The 20,972-nt window shown below is 37.3% G+C and overlaps 1 pseudogene; it reads left to right on the plus strand.

The window, feature by feature from the left end:
• The first annotated feature begins 19,567 nt into the window (after positions 1-19,567).
• On the plus strand, positions 19,568-20,679 carry LOC111188074 (transmembrane emp24 domain-containing protein 2 pseudogene; annotated as a pseudogene).
• The last annotated feature ends 293 nt before the right edge of the window (positions 20,680-20,972 follow it).

Genomic DNA, 20,972 nt, shown 5'->3' on the forward strand with positions numbered 1-20,972 from the left:
TGGGGTACTGGCATCTCTGTCTGTATCAGCTCTGCCTTATCTGCTTGTAAGTTCTTCTACTTGCAGGTTCAAGTCAGCCCAGATTTAGTGGCACATTAAGAGCTTCCTACCCCGTGTGCCCAGAAAGGCAAAGCAACAGCAACCTTGATGCTGGTGTAAACATCAAATGAAACCTGAATCACCCGAACATTCAGCACACAGCTGGTTCAGGAATATACTCCCTCTACACTAGATCCTCTGGTTTCCTGCCAGAGCTGGAATCCTAACCAGTTCACTGGGGAACCTCTGTGAACTAATGACCTCTTCTCTAATGTCTGTAGTCCTTTCCTGAGACTGGCTTTCTACACCCCTCACTCTGTCTCCCATACTCTTCCTGGGCTTACAACCCAGACACACACAGACACCAAGAACAATTACTGACCCAAAGACCTGCTGTTGCTCTCTGCATGTTTCTCTTGGATTCAACAGGGAATCAGATGCGAGTTGGTTTTACCACATTCCCCCAGGCTTAGCTTTGGTTTTTCCATTTAAAAAGTCTGCCTTGTTTGTTTATTTTATAGTGGTAGAGGGAAAAGAGAATGGGCAACTCTCAAGCATTCCTCTTTGAGATGTAAATTCATGCAACCACTTTGAAGAGAAATTTGGCAAAATCTTGAAGAGGTAAAGATGCACATATCCTATAATCCTATCCCTAGGTATATGCCCAAGAGAAGTGGATAATAGACCCACCAATAAAATAGTGGAAGATTTTTCAGAGCCGCTTTATTCCCAATAGCAAAACTGTAAATAACCCAAATGTCTAACAAAAGAAAGGATAAACAAATTGTAGGATAGTCATAAAATAGAATATTAACCAGGAATTTAAAGAAAACTTACTTATATACAATATTAGTGAAGCTCAAAATACTATGTTCAGCAAAATAATCCAGACCCAAAAGGTATATACTGTATTATTACATTTACAAGAAGTTTAAGAATGGGCAAAACCAAATCTAAAAGGTCAAAATAGTGGTTATCTCTGATGGGACATAGAGAATGGGGTTATTGACTGGAAAGGAAATGGGGGAACTTTCTGTGGTGTTAGAAATATTCTATATTTTGATCTGAGTGTATACATATATGAAAAGCCATAAAATTGTACACTTAAATTTGTGCATTTTACTGTGTCTAAATTATACCTCAAAAAGTATGAAAATAAAAACAAATAACAGTAATATGTTATCATTATAGAATGTTTTAAATAAAGATAAGCAAAAGGAGTAAATAAAATTGTTCACTCCCACCAGATATAACTACTGTTAAGTACTTTTTGTAGCCATGGTTTTTTTTGTTTGTTTTGTTTTGTTTTTGCGGTACGCAGGCCTCTCAATGTTGCGGCCTCTCCCGTTGCGGAGCACAGGCTCCGGACGCGCAGGCTCAGCGGCCATGGCTCACGGGTCCAGCAGCTCTGCGGCATGTGGGATCCTCCCGGACCGGGGCACGAACCCGCGTCCCTTTCATCTGCAGGCGGACTCTCAACCACTGCACCACCAGGGAAGCCCTATGTATTTTTTTAATTTACAAATCATGCTGCTTTTTAAATCAGTTGTTTTCTATTGAACATATGTATTATTTAATTGTTTTTATGAGAAGTGATCTTCAAACTTTTTAGTAGCAAAAACCTTTCCTGAAACAAAATTTTATGTGAACCCTCAATACACAAATATTGCTCTGCTTAAAGGATAATTAAGGAATCACACCTGTCTGTGAGTCCTACTCTGTGTCCACCTCTGGCAGCCTCATAGCCATCTTTTTTTTTTTTTTTTTTGCGCTACACGCGCCTCCCACTGCTGTGGCCCCTCCCGCCGCGGAGCACAGGCTCCGGACGCACAGGCTCAGCGGCCCTGGCTCACGGGCCCAACCGCTCCGCGGCACGTGGGATCCTCCCGGACCCGGGCACGAACCCGCGTCCCCGGCATCGGCATGCGGACTCCCAACCACTGCACCACTAGGGAAGCCCAAAGCCATCTTAATAGGACCCCAGCAGTCTGAAAATCACGATCTTGGTTCCATTTGTAATGAATGCATTCCAATTCATGAATGACCCACAGTTTTGGTAACTCACATGGTGATAACACCTGAGTATTACCACTTCTTCTCCTTTAGACCACAAAGAAAATTCTGCAGTTGTCTAATGAGAACCGACCACATTCACTCACATCCCTCAACATGCCTCAAGAAAAGATTGTTTTGTCCAATCCACCAATAAGGCCTTTTTAAGGTAGATAGGTGCGTGAAGCCGAAAAGACTTGTGAGGTCTTACAATGGAAAGGGAGGGAATTGCCAGCTGGGAAATAGATCCAGGAAAGGGAAAGATAGATGGTGAGGAAGAAGATAAAGATATCTTTGGTTTGGTTTGTAAAGATAAAGTCCAAGAAAAAATATGAAAGAAATTCTGGACAAGGAGGTAATGGAGCTAATTGGAAGCGACTGCAGAGGATGGAAAAGATATTGTAAGTTGGAGGAATTTGACATCTTCAGAGCAATTGGAACAGGAAAGCTCCAAAATGCTTTTTCCTAGGTAATTAACTAGGACCCACCCAATGCTATTTCTTTATAATACAGCATCTTTCCTGTTATATGAATTTATAATGAATTTATAACTTCATTATATGCTAATAAATTATATACACTTGTGACTGTTTCTAGACTTTTGATTCTATTCTTGTGATCTGCATATCTATTTCTGAACCAGTTCCACACAGAACAAATCATACTTTCACCATATGTTTTAATAACTTACAGGGCAAGTCTCCCTTCATTATTACTTTTTTAAAATATTTTTTAGATATTTTTAAATGTTTGTAATTCCATCTAAACTTTAGAATCATTTTGTTGAATTCCCAAAACCTGTCCTTTTTATTTTGGTTAGAAGTTATAGAGTAATTTAGAGGAAATTCACATTTTTATCATTTTGACTCTTTTCATCCAGAAATATGGTCTGTCTCTCCACTTATTCAAGTCTTCTCCTGCCCTCGGGAAGTTTTGTTGCTTTCTTCATACAGTCCTGCATATTTGTTAAATTAATTCCTTGGTCTCTATTTTTTATTGCAATTGTGAAAGAAATCTTTTTTTTCTATATAATTTTCTAGCTGGTTTGTGTTGGCATTTATTAGTTTGTATTGGTTCATATATGCATGGGAAACCAACATGCATTATGTATATATGTATACACATACATGTGTATATATGATATGATATGTATGTATATATATGGGCACACACACACTAACCAGACAGCGTATCAAAAATTCATATTAATTCTAAAATTTCTTCATTTGTTTCGCTTATATTTCCTAAGTATTTTCTGGGTAATGATAATTTTGTCTTTTCCTTTCCAAAATATATACTTATTTTTCTGTTTAAAACAATGGCTAGGAACCCCCACAATAATGTTAAATATTTTCAGTGGTATATGGCACCTTTAATTGAATGTTTCTAAGTTCTAATCATTAAATGTTTATTCTTAGTTTCTCATGATTAGGCTTTAGTATGTTAAGAAAATCTCCTTAGTAAGTCCTACCTTACTAAGAGTTTTACCAATAATGGATAGTAAATTATATTAAGTGCCTTTCTGGCATCGTGTTTGTTCCTCTTTTAGCCTATTTAATATAATGAATTATATTAATAAATTTCATGTTGAACTAACCATAAATTCCTCAAATAAGCCCTACATTACATGGTTATAGTATAATATGTTTAATTACATCGATTTTCATAGGTTAGATTGATACAGTTGTGTGTGTACATTAGTTTTGTCAGATTTAGGTATCAGAATTATGTCTGCTTCAAAAAATGAATTGAGGAGATTTCTATACATTTCTAATATCTAAAATACTTACTTAACAAAAGAAATATCTTTTCCTTGAACATTTCCAGGAATTACCCATAAAATCATCAAAGCCTCATGCTTTCTGGGTGGAATAGATCTTTGACAATCTTTAAAATTCCTTCTACGGGTCCTGGTATATGCAGGTCTTTAATTAATTTTGGAAACTTGATTTTTTTTTTCCATCCATTTTATCATGACTTTCAGATCCATTAGCTTGAAAATGAGCATCATGTTCACTTGTGACTTATCTCCCTCACCTCTGTGGTTTCATGCTCATTTACAATTCTGTGGTGCTGGTTTTCCTTTCTTCTTCTTTGGCCTTAGTTAGAGGTTTTGTTTGCTTTTTCTCAGTAGATTAAATGGATTTATCATTTCCCTTTATGTTTGCCAACTCTGTAATTTTTGCATTTAACTTTGTTTCTATCTCCTACATCCTCATTTAATAGAACATCCTCATTGTTCTATTTCTAATTTCATCAATCATTTATTCTTCCCTTTTTCATATATTTATATGTTTAAGGCAACAAATCTGCTAAGTACTGCTTTGGCCATACCCTTAAGTTTTTAGGAGCAGTTTTCATTGTCATTAATATATACATTTTCTCTTTGTCCCAAAAGTGATTTAGGAGAATGTCTTTTGATTTATTCAAGAGTTTAGATTTTTTGGCTTTAATCAATTTCATTGTTATGGTATTGTAGTCAGAGACTGTGGCGTATACATTTTCTGCTTTTAGAAATTTAAGTTTTCTATTTGGCCCATTATATAATCACATTTTATAAATGTTTAATATGGACACTGGGAAACAATGTATATTGTCTCTTTGTTAGGGCATAGAGTTTAATATATATCATTAATTTTTCTCATCTGAATTTTATATATCCTCATTTCTTTATCCATGTATCTTCTCAATTACTGAGTTGCAGTTACTGTGATCATCTCAAATCCCCCTAGTATTTGCAATATTTTGGTTTATGTAGTTCAGTATTGTACCCTCCAGATATAAATATCTCTTATAAATTCTACCTTTTATCACTACAAAATGCATTACTTTATTTAATATTTCACATAATGCTTTTGCCCTGAAATCTATGTCTGATGATACTACCACCCATTCGTTCTTTACTATAATTTTTGCCCAACTTCAAATTTAACACCCCTTGCTCACTGTTATAATGGCATACAGCTAACTGTTGGTTTGGTTTGTATAGAGGTAAAATATACATACAATGAAATGCCTAACCTTAAGTGTACACCTTTTTATTTTTTTAAGTCTACATCTTGATAAGTTTTGATTAATGTACCAATCCATGTAACTACCACACCAATCAAGATATTGAACATTTCCATCACTCCAGAAAGTTACCATATGCCCCCACAGGCAACCACTGTTCTTATTTCTATCAATATAAAATTTCCCTCTTCTATAATTTTATATAAATAGAATCATTCAGTATGTTATTTTGTGTCTGGCTTCTTTCACTGAACATGATGTTTGGGGGATTTGCTCTTATTGCTGCATATATCAGTAGTCCATTCTTTTTTCTTGCTGAGTAGTATTCTTTTATATGAATTATACCATAATTTATCCTTCTGTTGATGGATATTTGGGTTCTTTCCAGTTTGGGGCTAGTATAAATAAAGCTGCTGTGAATATTCTTTTGCATGTCCTTTTGTGGGCATATGTTTTCATTTCCTCTGGATAAATACCTAGAAGTGGAATTTCTGGGCCACAGCACAGGTATATGATTAATTTTTCAAGAAACTGCCAAATATTTTCCAAATGATTGTATAATTTTGTACTCCTGCCGGCAGTTTCTCCACATTCTCACCAGCAGTTGGTGTTGTCTATCTTTTTAATTTTAGCCATTATAATGGATATGAAATGGTATCTCATTGTAATTTTTTTTTTTTTTTTTTTTTGCGGTACGCGGGCCTCTCACTGTTGTGGCCTCTCCCGTTGCGGAGCACAGGCTCCGGACGCGCAGGCTCAGCGGCCATGGCTCACGGGCCCAGCGGCTCCGCGGCATGTGGGATCTTCCCGAACCGGGGCACGAAGCCGTGTCCCCTGCATCGGCAGGCAGACTCTCAACCACTGCACCACCAGGGAAGTCCCTCACTGTAATTTTAATTTGCATTTTCTCTGAAGACTAATGGTAATAAGCAATTTAATGTGCTTAATGGCTATTTGTACACATTTCTTTATGAACTACCTGCTCAAGTCTTTTGCCCATTTTGTATGGAGTTGTCTATTTATTATTGATTTGCAGGAGATATGTATATTGTATACATTTTCACCCAGTCTGTGTCTTCCCTTTTCATTTCTTGTTGTGGTAACTTTTGATGAGCAAAAGGTTTGAATTCCAATTTATCAATTTTTTTTCCTTTCTATTTAATGCTATTTATGCTCTCTCTAGGAAATCTTTGCCTAACCCAGGTGTGTGTTTTCTTCTAGAAGCTTTATAGTTTTTGATTTTACATTTGTGTTGATGATCTACTTCTTAAGTATTTTATGGTTTTGGGGGTTTTCTGATATAGAATTATATTCTTAATTGCATTTTCCAATTGTTTGCAACTGATCTATAAAAATATAATTGAACTTGTTTCTGTGGCCTTTCTAAATTCATTTATAAGTACCAGTAGTTGTTTTACAGATTCCTTAAGATTTTCTAAGTACAGAATTATGCCTTTTGCAGGCTTTATATCTTTTACTTCTTTTTCTTGCCTCATTGCAATGGCTAGGAGCTCCAGTGCAACATTAAATAGAAGTACTAAGAGAGGACATCCATACTTTGTTCTCAGTCGTGGGGAAAGGCTTTCAATATTTCAGTGCTAAATACGATGCTGCTACAGGTGTTTTATAGATGCTCTTCAACAAGTTAAAGAAATTTCTTTCTATTCCTGATTTGCTGAGTCAAAAATTATTGAATTTTGTGAAATACTCTTTCTGTATGTATTGAAAGGATTATATAGGTTTTCTCCTTTATTATGTTAAAATGTGAAATACATTAATTTTTGGGTTAAGCAATTTTGTTTCCTGGACTAACCCCCACTTGCTCATGATGTATTAACATTTTTATACAGTCCTGGATTCAACCTGATGATATTTTTTAAGGATTTTTATTTCTGTTTTGGTATCTGGGTAATGCTTACCTCATAAAATGAGTTAGAAAATGTTCCCTCCTTCTCTATTTTCTGAATTTGTTTAACATTCATATTATTGCTTCTTTAAATGTTTGATAGTATTCACCAGAGAGACCATCTGGGCCTGTAGTTTTCTTAACAGGAATGTTTTTTACCACACATTCAAAATTTTAAATACATATAGGGCTATTCAGATTTTCTATTCCATCTTGTATTAGCTTTAGTAAGTTGTGTTTTAAAGAAATTTCAAAACATCTAATTTCTTGAATTTACTGGCATCAAATTTCCATATTTCTTTATTAATCTTTCAATGTCAGTATGATCTATAGTGATATTCCTCTTTCATTCCTAATTACGGTAATTTCTGTTTTCTCTCCTTATCAGTCATGGTAAGAGTTCATCAATTTTATTGTACTTTCAAAGGAAAAACTTTTGGCTTTGTTAACTTTCTCTATTAATTGTCTCTTTTCTATTTTTCTATTTCTGTTCTTTATTGAGTTGCTTTGGGTTTAATTGGTCTTCTTTTTCTAATTTCTTAAGGAGGTTTGGAGACAGAGCAAGCTATGAACGAGATTTATGTGTGAAGGACACCAAATTCAAGCCTGAGTATCACTTTCTCTTGAAGTCTTGGAGACGACCTCCAGGTGGCAGACACACACACACACACACACACACACACACACACACGCACGATACTTGGTCTCTAGTAGCAGATATTTAGATGTTCTTCATCTTTGGACACAGATTGAGTGTTTCTGCACATTGCAGTACATCGTTTGTAATCCAGGGCCAATCAAAGTCCTGAAGGACCAGTTTGACTGCTTTGAACATGTCTGGACAGTCTACTGGTGCATCATCATGGCCCAGACTAACATAAGTCTGGACTTTCAGGCAAGGATAAGGTCCTAAAGTTTAAGCCTCTGTTTCGCATTTCTAAAGGTTTTCCTAGGAAACCAGTGAAATGAGAGTTGCCTCAGTATCACTGTCTACCTATATTTGAGTTCTTTATAGGTACCAGAATTATGAAGGTTATTTATTCTGGACTGTGGTCCCAGATATCTACAGCTACAATTTTTCAGGTTTTAGCACCCTGATAAACAAGTGATGTCAACCAATTTGAACTAATTAAAATTCTAAAACGTTATCAGGTTATCAGAGTGGTGGGAGAAAAGGTATATGCGAGGGTTTAAGTGAAAGTAAACAAGGGGAAAAGATTATTACAGTTTCAAATATAACTGACGATGTAAGCAAGGGGTTCAAAAACTGGAAACTAAGAGAATTAGATATGCTACCCTCCAGGATGGAAGTCTGTGGAAGCCAGTGATTTCCAAGGAGGCTTTAGACCTAAAAAGTGGGTTGTTTGGGCTTTCTGGATATCTTCTACTTTCCTCAGATTATTTTCTCCTACCCCTTTCCAACAGTAAGTGGTATGTCTTCCTATGATCTATTTATTTCCCTGATGAACTTAAATCTGTGGAAACTTTCCCATTGTAAAGTCATGAAATTGCAAAAGAACTTGGAAAAAATAACCAATCCCATTGGAGATAGACCTGCCTCCAACCCGGAGATCTCCTCCCGAATTTGTGGGGCATCCATTCAGTTTCTTTACCACCAGAGCTATATTCAGGGTAACTGAATAAATCTAGAAGTTGTGGGAGCTCTAATGTGGCAGTGGAGGTGAAGGTGGGGCCCACTTGCTAAGAACAGTCTGCTCTCATAAAACATTTAAAGTAAGGCAATATTTTTGCACATTTTTCTGTAATTGAATATCATTAAGATACTGAATATACAATGCATCTTGTTTTTTTTTTTATTCTTTCAAAAACTATTTATTGAATGCCTACTATATACCAGGCATTGGGTATTGTGCAAGGGATAGAGGGATACAATGGTGAGCAAAGAAACAGAGAAAAGAAAGTTAAAATACAGTCATGAGTAGAAAGGGTAGGAATGGAGGTGGAATGTTGGTGTGCTCCTTTATTACCAAAGACTTTGCATATTCTTGGGTCCTTGAGTCAGAAAAAAGTAGTTACGCTGGATCCCTCTGACATGTATAGCAAGGAGAGAGAGAGTGTGTGTGTGTTTGTGTGTGTGCTTGTGTGTGTGTATGTGTGGTGGTGGTGGTGGATTTTGGAGAAGATGAGGGACCATAAGGAGAATACCTCAATTTCTGCCCAATAGAAGTGGGAGGATGGAATCACTGATGTTCCAGAAGCTAAGAAAGGAAAAATGTAAATTATTTTCTTTACGCATGTGGTTTGCACAACATCCTCCAACATAAGACTCCCACTTGGGTCCTAAAGTTGGAAAAATCTAGGGAGTATGGAGATGGTGAACAGAGCAACAAGACTTGACATGGTATTCCAGGTGTCAGCACTAGTAGACCAACTCCGAGAGTGAGACCTTTGTAAGATATTCTTCAGGTTCATTAGCCATGTGTATTATAAATCTGGAATTAATGTCATTCACCCAAATTATAGAGATGTATTTCTCACGTAAGTCCCTATATGCAGGCAAGGTAGCAAAGAAGAGTTCTTTAAGTGGGGATAATGTGAAGAGCCCCTAAGAAGAATTCCCTACCCTAAATCGTATTTCCCATGTTGAATGAAATTCATTTTGTTCCACTGCTTAGAACCCATCTTTAATCATCTCTCTATAACCACAAAAGCAGTTATAACATAGTATAGTAAAGATTCTGAAATAAGATTGCCTTGTTCACTGTGGGCTTCACCACTAAGTGCTCATGTGAGTCTGGAGTATGTTTCTTAATAGCTAAGAATTACATTTATTGAGCATGCAATCACTTAGCAACTACAGAGCCAAGCACTTTACATGTATTAACATGTGTCATTAATCCTCACAATACCCTGTGAGGTATGAGGTAGGTAACATTATTATCATTATCATCATTATCAGATGAGGAAATTGAGGCAAGTATGTAACTTTCAGGTCCAAAACTAGTAAATTGAGGAGCTGAAATTCAAACTTAAGTAGTTTTAACTACTATACTACAGTTCCCTCACTTAAACCCTCTAAGCTACTATACCTACCTCAGACCATAGTTGTAAAGATTAAGTAAGATAGTGGTTGCAGACTTGATGGAGTGCAAAAAGTGTTCAACACTATTATTATTTCAGATAAATCGATTCTTTAAAAAAAAAAAACTGGAGCAATACCCAGCAAATCCAATTCTACTTTACTGAGCCTCTATTATGTATTAAGCTCTGTATTAGATGCTAAAGTGATATACTGATGTATAAGACTTGATTCCTGCCCTCAAGAAACTCACAGAATTTAAGGCTTACTCACATGTTCCCCACATAAAATCCTTCAGGAGCTCTAAGTTGCTTTCAGAAAGCTCATATCCCTACCTTGGCACAAAAGACCCATCAGGATTCTACCCCTTCTAGCCTCTCTGGCCTCATCTCCTGCCACTTCCCCCATCCACACTTCAGCCTAACTGAGCTACTTATCATTCTTCAGATTCTGTACAAGACATTTCATATCTCCATGACCTACAACATGCTGTCCAAATCTGCCTGGAATCCCCATCCCCTGCTAGATTAGATGCTCCCTCTTTGTGCTCCCACAGAATCCTGCACACACTCGCTGCACCGCTGCACTTATTACATTGTACTGCAACTGTCCTGCTCATCTGTCTCCTCCACTATACTGTAAGCTTCTTGAGGACAGACTGCAGTAGCGGTCTCCTATCCTAGCTCCCAAAACAACATATGCGTGGTAGGCATTCAATGAATGTGTATAGAATGAACACATTAGTAAACTATAATTAGTGCTCTAATGGAGGTATAACAATTTAATGGTAGAGTGAGTAAAGAGTGAAACACATTGGGAGGGTCTGCAGTGACTTCTTTAAAGAGGCGGCATCTGAATTGGCTCTTCATGGGAAGGTAATGCTTGGATCAGTGGATACATGCAGAGAACCTTCCAATAATAAAAGGTTTGAGGAAAGGCCCTAGAAGGAACCTTTGGAGCATAATAAGTAAACCTCTATAACTAGAACATAGGAAACAAACAGAGAGGATAGGTCACTGTGGCAACAAAACTGGGAATTGCAGAGAACCCAGATCATCAAATCTATTCTCAAGAAATTTTCAATTAAAAAAATCTTACTGCTGTACTATAAAACTCTTAGAGGAAAACATAGGAACGCTCTGTGACATAAATCACAGCAAGATCCTTTTTGACCCACCTCCTAGAGAAATGGAAACAAAAATAAACAAATGGGACCTAATGAAACTTTAAAGCTTTTGCACAGCAAAGGAAACCATAAACAAGACAAAAAGACAGGCCTCAGATGGGAGAAAATATTTGCTAACCAATCAAGTGATAAAGAATTAATCTCCCAAATATACAAGCAGCTCATACAGCCCATATCAAAAAAACAAACAACCCAATCCAAAAATGGGTGGAAGACCTATATAGACGCTTCTCCAAAGAAGATATACAGATTGCCAACAAACACATGAAAGGATGCTCAACATCACTAATCATTAGAGAAATGCAAATCAAAACCACAACGAGGTATCACCTCACACCAGTCAGAATGGCCATCATCAAAAAATCTACAAACAATAAATGCTGGAGAGAGTGTGGAGAAAAGAACCTTCTTGCACTGTTGGTGGGAATGTAAATTAATACAGCCACTATGGAGAACAGTATGGAAGTCCCTTAAAAAACTAAAAATAGAACCACCACATGACCGAGCAATCCCACTACTGGGCATATACCCTGAGAAAACCATAATTTAAAAAGAGACATGTACTACAATGATCATCACAGCACTATTTACAATAGCCAGGACACGGAAGCAACCTAAGTGTCCACTGACAGATGAGTGGATAAAGAAGATGTGATACATATATACAATGGAATATAACTCAGCCATAAAAAGAAACAAAATTGAGTTATTTGTAGTGAGGTGGATGGACTTAAGAGTCTGTCATACAGAGTGAAGTAAGTCAGAAAGAGAAAAACAAATACCATATGCTAACACATATATATGGAATCTAAAAAAAAAAAAGTTTCTGATGAACCTAGGGGCAGGACAGGAATAAAGACGCAGACGTAGAGAATGGACTTGAGGACACAGGGAGGGGGAAGGGTAAGCTGGGACGAAGTGAGAGAGTAGCATGGACATATATACACTACCAAATGTAAAACAGATAGCTAGTGGGAAGCAGCCACATAGCACAGGGAGATCAGCTCAGTGCTCTGTGACCACTTAGAGGGGTGGGATAGGGAAGGTGGGAGGGAGGGGATATGGGGATATATGTATACATATAGCTGATTCACCTTGTTATACAGCAGAAACTAACACAACATTGTAAAGCTGTTATACTCCAATAAAGATGTTTAAAAAAAAAATCTTACTGCTGCAAGTAATGTTATCCACTCCCAGTTCTTCTATTTGCATTTCTTCTCATTCATTCATAACCAAACCATGATGACCACATCAAAAATACAGGGATGTGTACAAGGAGGATTGTAGCAAAAGGATAGAAATAGGGAAAGGAAAATAGTTTGAAAAGCAGGAGGAAATGGCACTAAAATTAAAACACCAAGCTGATAGGAGTGTCTCACCTGTATCAGATCAGGGACTATGTCATCAGCAGTTTGATTACTCTTACATTTATTTAACTTTATGTCATTTTTTTACTACATACATTTCTATAACAGGCCCACACTAACTTATGATGCAGAGACAGTGATCCCTGAAGGCAACCAGTATCATTTTAGAAAGGAAACCTTTTGACCCATGTACTCTGCACTCCACCCAATAAGCCACTGACATTACTAAAGAGTCAGTGGATCTGATACAGTATTAAATACAGGCTGCATCATGCAACAAAATTCACAACCACTGTACTCATTGTATTCCCTGCTTTAAGCACCAACTCAATATTTAATGCACACCCGTTAATGGGAAAGACACTGTTGTTGGCGCTGACAGGGATACCTGGATTAATCTGGTATGAGCCAGACCCTTAAAGAATGCACAGAGTAGGTGAGCCAAATGTGTACATGATAATGCAATTCAGAGTGTCATAAATTTATGAAAAATGTAGCACGAAAGCAAAAAAGAAGCATTCATTAATCTTAACAGGAAAAATGGAGGAAGATTTCATGGCAGGGTTAACTGGGACTCCTATGAAAAGTTTTCATTGTTTTTCTTTTTTTATTTTCATAATTTTTTAAAATTACAAAAGTGATATATGTTCATTATTAAAAAAATCAAAAAATACAGATAAGCAAAAACCACAAATAAACCACTATATTTTAGTATATGCCATTTAAAATTTTAATTTATTTATAAAAATAAGAAGATATTTTACATTCTTTTCAGTAAGCAGCTTTCTTCAGGCAACAATATATTACAACCATCTTTCCATGTTATTTACTATACTTCTGCAACTGACTTTTATATTTAAAAGGTGCATATCACAAAAAGAGTACACAGTAAAAGCATGTCTCCCTCCCACCCCACCCCCATTATCTTATAGTTTTAAACAGAAGCAACCACTGTTACCAGTTTCTTGTGATGGTTCCACAAGTAGTCTATGAATATATGAGCATAAGTGTATATATTTCTCTTTAAATAAATGGCAGCAATGCACTCAGCTTTGTACCTTGCTTTTCTCCCCTTAGGCAGTACACTTATCTTTGCCTTGTTCCTCCTAATGGCTGCAAAGTGTTCCATTATACAGATATATAATAACTTATTCATCTAGTACCCTTTGATGGACATTCAGAATATTTCCAACCTCTTGCTATTACAGTATTGCTAGACATATCCTTAAAATGTAAACATGCACACATTTGTGAATATATCTGCAGAAAAATTGCTAGAAGTGGAGTTTTAAGGTCAAAGGATATGTATATTTTTAATTTCATAGATATTACCATAGTGTCCTCCATTCAGATGGTCCTAATTTCTACTCCTGCCAGCTACAAATGAGAATGCCTACCTATTCCCTACCTGTGGCTGCCCAGCAAGATACTATTTTCCATTCCCCTCCCTGACCACACACAGACAGGTGAGGTCACTTGTCTGGTAAATGGAATAAGGAATGTGAACAGAAATGTGTGTCATATCCAGGCCACAGAAACTGAGAAGAGAATATGCATTTTCCACCCTTTCTTTGCTTTTCTACCAGCTGGAAACAGAAGATTTCAAGGCCTTAGGGAAAGAGAGAGCCACATGATGCAAGGAACCCAAGTTCCTGAATCACCATATAGAGAAAAACTGTCTATCAACCAGAAACATCCACATTGGACTATTACATGAGGGAGAAATAAATTTCTATTGCATTAAGCTTCTAAAATGTTGGTGTTTGTTATAATATCTTGCTTTATGCTAACTAATATACCAAGAAATCCCTTTTTATATAAAACACCAGACCCACAGTCCAGAGGAATACACTTGGGAAATGCTGCTTAAGTATTTCAATGTTAAGTATGAAAATGCCTATTAAGAAAGTATCCTTCATTTCCTGGATTACCAAGAGCTGTTTTTTGTTTCTTCTTTTTTTTAAATCAAGAATGGGTATTGATTATCAAATACCTTTACAATGTCTGTGGAAATGACCCTAAGATTTTTTCCTTTTAAAGTGAGATATTGCATTAATATTTCCTAATGTTGAAATAGCCTCACATTTCTAAAATAAATTGGGTTTACTTGGTTATGGTATTTTTATATGATATTGAATGCAAAAAATAACCAGAACAAAATAATATACTGGGAAATTCTTTAAACATGATTTATAAATTTTAAATTTCAATTAAGGAAGTAAAAAGTAGAACAGACCTTTCTGAAGAACAAATTTGCCATCTGGAAAAGCAAGTGAATGAGTTAACATACTATCCAGGGCAAAAATAAAAAGAAATGGAATTCCTGAATGAAAAAAACAAACAAAAAAATAGAAACAGAAGGCAGGCCTAGAAGGCCTAAGCGGAAATAAAAGAAGTTCCAGAGGGAGAGCAAAGACCATACTGGAGAAAGCAATAATCAAAACACAGTACAACAGAATTAAAAAAAAAAAAACAAAAAAAACCCACACAATACAAGAAAACTACCCTCAGGAGGAGACTAGAGTTGTCAGAACAAAAGCATTCACTGATTGCCAGTCAGGATAATTGAAAAAAGGCATACATATAGATATATCCTCATGAAATTTCTGAAGTTTAAGAATAAAGAAAAAAATATAAGCTTTCAGAAAGAAAGAACAGGTTACTTACAAATGAATGAGCACGAGGCTGGCAATGGGCACGGATAAGAACGTAGACTCTGAAGTAAGACTACCTGGGTTCAGATCTTGCTGTGAACTTGGTCAAGTATTTAACTTCTTTGCGCTTCTGTAAAACAGGGATGATGATAGTACTTAGCTTCTAAGGTTGGTTGGAAGCAGTATTTGAGATAACACATAGAAGGTCTGGCACATCATTTGAGTCACCCAATTCCTATCTGTTAACACTGAAAGCTATATCAGAGAGTCAAAACTCTGCACACTTTTGAGAGGACAAAAGCCTGCCCCCTCCCCAGAGCTTAATGTGTGGCACTAATGACCTGAAGAGCTGGCTGGACTAGCCCACCAGAATGCCTCTAGTGGTACCTGAGCTCCATGCTAGTGAGAAGTGAAATGATGGGCGGAAGGAATCTCACTGATTATTGTTTACTGTGAACAAGGCAATGACAACAGGTTTTTGGCCTAGAGCGAAGATTATCAGAGAAGAAAAAGTTGTAGCCTCTGTCAAAAGTAAATGGATTCACAGTAGAATCTCTTGAAGTCAGTGAGGGCTCTCCTACAGTATTACTGTTATTCAGGACTCTACAAAAAGTGAAACAGTATAGGACTTGTGGCTGCCTGATTTAGGTGTCATAAAAAGTTATTTCATTCATTTAGCAAATTCTTTGAGCACACCTATGTGTCAGGAACTACACTGGGGATCTAACTGTGAACAAGACACACCAAGCCCCTTCCTTTAAAGAGTTTACATATATGGGGACTTCCTTGGTGGCACAGTAGTTAAGAATCCGCCTGCCAACGCAGGGGACGTGGGTTCGACCCCTGGTCTGGGAAGATCCCACATGCCGTGGGGCAACTAAGCCCGTGTGCCACAGCTACTAAGCCTGAGCCTGCGAGCCACAACTACTGAGCCCATGCACCACAACTACTGAAGCCCACACACCTAGAGCCTTTGCTCCACAACAAGAGAAACCACCACAATGAGAAGCCTGCACACCACAATGAAGAGCAGACCCCGCTGGCTGCAACTAGAGAAAGCCCGCACAGAGCAACAAAGACCCAACAGAGCCAAAAAAAATTTTTTAATTAAAAAAACAAGAAGAAATAGAAAATATGAACAGACCAATCACAAGTAATGAAATTGAAACTGTTATTAAATCTTCCAACAAACGAAGTCCAGGACCAGATGGCTTCACAGGTGAATTCTATCAAACATTTAGAGAACAGCTAACACCCATCCTTCTCAAACTCTTCCAAAAAATTGCAGAGGAAGGAACAGTCCCAAACTCATTCTACGAGGCCACCATCACCCTGATACCAAAACCAGAGATACTACAAAAAAAGAAAATTACAGACCAATAACACTGATAAATATAGATGCAAAAATCCTCAACAAAATACTAGCAAACAGAATCCAACAGCACAGTAAAAGGATCATACACCATGATCAAGTGGGATTTATCCCATGGATGCAAGAATTCTTCAATATACACAAATCAATCAATGTGCTACACCATATTAACAAATTGAAGAATAAAAACCATATGATCATCTCAATAGATGCAGAAAAAGCTTTTGACAAAATTCAACACCCATTTATTACAAAAACTCTCCAGAAAGTGGGCATAGAGGGAACCTACCTCAACATAATAAAGGCCGTATATGACAAATCCACAGCAAACATCATTCTCAATGGTGAAAAACAAAGTATTTCCTCAAATATCAGGAAAAAGACAAGGATGTCCACTCTCACCACTATTATTCAACATAGTTTTGGAAGTTCTAGCCATGGCAAACAGGGAAGAAAAAGAAATAAAAGGAATACAAATTGGAAAAGAAGTAAAACTGTCACTGTTTGCAGATGACATGATACCATGCATAGAGAATCCTAAAGATGCCACCAGAAAACTACTAGAGCTAATCAATGAATTTGGTAAAGTTGCAGGATACAAAATTAATGCACAGAAATCTCTTGCATTCCTATACACTAACAATGAAAGATCAGAAAGAGAAATTAAGGAAACAACCCCACTCACCATTGCAACAAAAAGAATAAAATGCCTAGGAATAAACCTACCTAAGGAGGTAAAAGACCTGTACTCAGAAAATTATAAGACACTGATGAAAGAAATCAAAGATGACACGAACAGATGGAGAGATATACTATGTTCTTGGATTAGAAGAATCAATATTGTGAAAATGACTATACTACCGAAGTAATCTACAGATTCAGTGCAATCCCTATCAAATTACCAGAGGCATTTTTTACAGAACTAGAACAAAAAATCTTAAAATCTGTATGGAGACACAAAGGACCCTGAATAGCCAAAGCAGTCTTGAGGGAAAAAAAGGAGCTGGAGGAATCAGACTCCCTGACTTCAGACTATACTATAAAGCTACAGTAATCAAGACAATATGGTACTGGCACAAAAACAGAAATATAGATCAATGGAACAGGATAGAAAGCCCAGAGATAAAGCCACGCACCTACGGTCAACTAATCTATGACAAAGGAGGCAAGGCTACACAATGGAGAAAAGACAGTCTCTTCAATAAGTGGTGCTGGGAAAACTGGACAGCTACATGTAAAAGAATGAAATTAGAACACTCTCTAACACCAGACACAAAAATAAACTCAAAATGGAGTAAAGACCTAAATGTAAGACCAGACATTATAAAACTCTTAGAGGAAAACATAGGGAGAACTCTCTTTGACATAAATCACAGCAAGATCTTTTTTGACCCACCTCCTAGAGTAATGGAAATACAAACAAAAATAAACAAATGGGACCTAATGAAACTTCAAAGCTTTTGCACAGCAAAGAAAGCTATAAACAAAACGATAAGACAACCCTCAGAATGGGAGAAAATATTTGCAAACACATCATCGGACCAAGGATTAATCTCCAAAATATATAAACAGCTCATGTAGCTCAATATTAAAAAACAAACAACCCAATCAAAAAATGGGCAGAAAAATCAAAACTACAATGAGATATCATCTCACACCAGTCAGAAAGGCCATCATCAAAAAATCTAGAAACAATAAATGCTGGAGAGGGTGTGGAGAAAAGGGAACACTCTTGCACTGCTGGTGGGAATGTGAATTGGTTCAGCCACTATGGAGAACAGTATGGAGGTTCCTTAAAAAACTACAAATAGAATTACCATATGACCCAGCAATCCCACTACTGGGCATATACCCTGAGAAAACCAAAATTCAGAAAGAGTCATGTACCAAAATGTTCATTGCAGCTCTATTTACAATAGCCCGGAGATGGAAACAACCTAAGCGCCCATCATCGGATGAATGGATAAAGAAGATGTGGCACATATATACAATGGAATATTACTCAGCCTTAAAAAGAAATGAAATTGAGCTATTTGTAATGAGATGGATAGACCTAGAGTCTGTCATACAGAGTGAAGTAAGTCAGAAAGAAAAAGACAAATACCGTATGCTAACGCATATATATGGAATTTAAGGAGAAAAAATGTCATGAAGAACCTAGGGGTAAGACAGGAATAAAGATGCAGACCTACTGGAGAACGGACTTGAGGATATGGGGAGGGGGAGGGGTGAGCTTTGACAGGGCGAGAGAGAGTCATGGACATATACACACTAACAAACGTAGTAAGGTAGATAGCTAGGGGGAAGCAGCCGCAAGGCACAGGAATATTAGCTCGGTGCTTTGTGACAGCCTGGAGGGGTGGGATAGGGAGAGTGGGAGGGAGGGAGACGCAAGAGGGAAGACATATGGGAACATATGTATATGTATAACTGATTCACTTTGTTATAAAGCAGAAACTAACACACAATTGTAAAGCAATTATACCCCAATAAAGATGTTTTAAAAAAAAAAAAAAAAAATGGGCAGAAGACCTAAGTAGACATTTCTCCAAAGAAGACATACAGATGGCCAAGAAGCACATGAAAAGCTGCTCAACATCACTAATCATTAGAGAAATGCAAATCAAAAGTACAATGAGGTATCACCTCACACCAGTTAGAATGGGCATCATAAGAAAATCTACAAACAACAAATGCTGGAGAGGGTGTGGAGAAAAGGGAACCCTCTTGCACTGTTGGTGGGAATGTAAATCGATACAGCCACTATGGAGAACGGTATGGAGGTTCCTTAAAAAACTAAAAATAGAATTACCATATGACCCAGCAATCCCACTACTGGGCATATACCCAGAGAAAACCATAATTCAAAAAGATACATGCACCCCAACGTTCATTGCAGCACTATTTACAATAGCCAGATCATGGAAGCAACCTAAATGCCCATCAACAGAGGAATGGATGAAGAAGATGTGGTACCTATATATGATTGAATATTACCCAGCCATAAAAAGGAATGAAATTGTGTCATTTGCAGAGACGTGGATGGACCTAGAGACTGTCATACAGAGTGAAGTAAGTCAGAAAGAGAAAAGCAAATATCGTATATTAACGCATATATGTGGTATCTAGAAAAATGGTACAGATGAACCAGTGTGCAGGGCAGAAATAGAGACACAGATGTAGAGAACAAACGTATGGACAACAAGGGGGAAAGTGTGGGCGGGGGGAATGAATTGGGAGATTGGGATTCACGTATATACACTAATATGTATAAAATAGATAACTCATAAGAACCTGCTGTATAAAATTTTTTTAATTTTAAAAAAAAATGTGAAAAAAAAACCCCACAATATTGTGGAGAAGGCAGCAGCAACGGCAGCTCTGGAGATGCAGTCCCGGTCCTGGCTTCAGCCCCAGTCCCATCATGGTGGCACTCGCTGAGCTCCTGGCCGCCCTCGTGGCCACAGCCTCGGGCTACTTTGTCAGCATCGACGCACATGCCGAGGAGTGCTTCTTTGAGCAGGTCACCTTGGGCACCAAGATGGGCCTCATCTTCGAGGTGGCTGAGGGCAGCTTCCTGGACATCGACATGGAGATTACAGGGCCTAATAATAAATGAATTTATAAAGGAGACTGGGAGTCCAGTTGGAAATACACATTTGCTGCTCACATGGATGGAACATATAAGTTTTGTTTTAGCAATAGAATGTCCAACATGACTCCAAAGATAGTGATGTTCACCGTTGATATTGGGGAGGCCCCAAAAGGACAAGACATGGAAACAGAAGCTCACCAGAACAAGCTAGAAGAAATGATTAATGAGCTCACAGTGGCAATGACAGCTGTAAAGCATGAACAGGAATACATGGAAGTTTGGGAGAGAATACACAAAGCAGTCAATGACAGCACAAACAGCAGAGTGGTCCTTTGGTCCTTCTTTGATGCTCTTGTTCTAGTTGCCATGACATTGGGACGGATCTACTACCTGAAGAGATTTTTTGTAGTCCGGAGGGTTGTTTAAAAAGCCTTTTCCTGATGGTCCCAAACTCATAATTCACTGTTTACCAAATATCTTGGGCATAATAATGTCATTAGTTTCTATGCTTTTATTTTCTGAACTGTACATTCACAGCTTATGTTTCTTTGTGATTAATAGATATTGGGGAAAAACACTTTTTCAGGAAAATTATAGTGAAAATTTGACATTTGATTGGCATAATTTCGTATTTGAATTCTTCCTCCATTATACAGGTCTTTCCAGAACTCAGACGCTGTAAGTTGAATATAGGTGTATAGTCCTTATTATATCTTCTTTCCTTTTGCTTTCATAATAAAATACAG

The sequence above is a fragment of the Delphinapterus leucas genome, chromosome 6, assembly GCF_059928025.1.
Source record: "Delphinapterus leucas isolate spDelLeu-1000000601 "Yukka" chromosome 6, BTC_Dleu_Yukka2, whole genome shotgun sequence".
In the NCBI taxonomy this organism is placed as follows: domain Eukaryota; kingdom Metazoa; phylum Chordata; class Mammalia; order Artiodactyla; family Monodontidae; genus Delphinapterus; species Delphinapterus leucas.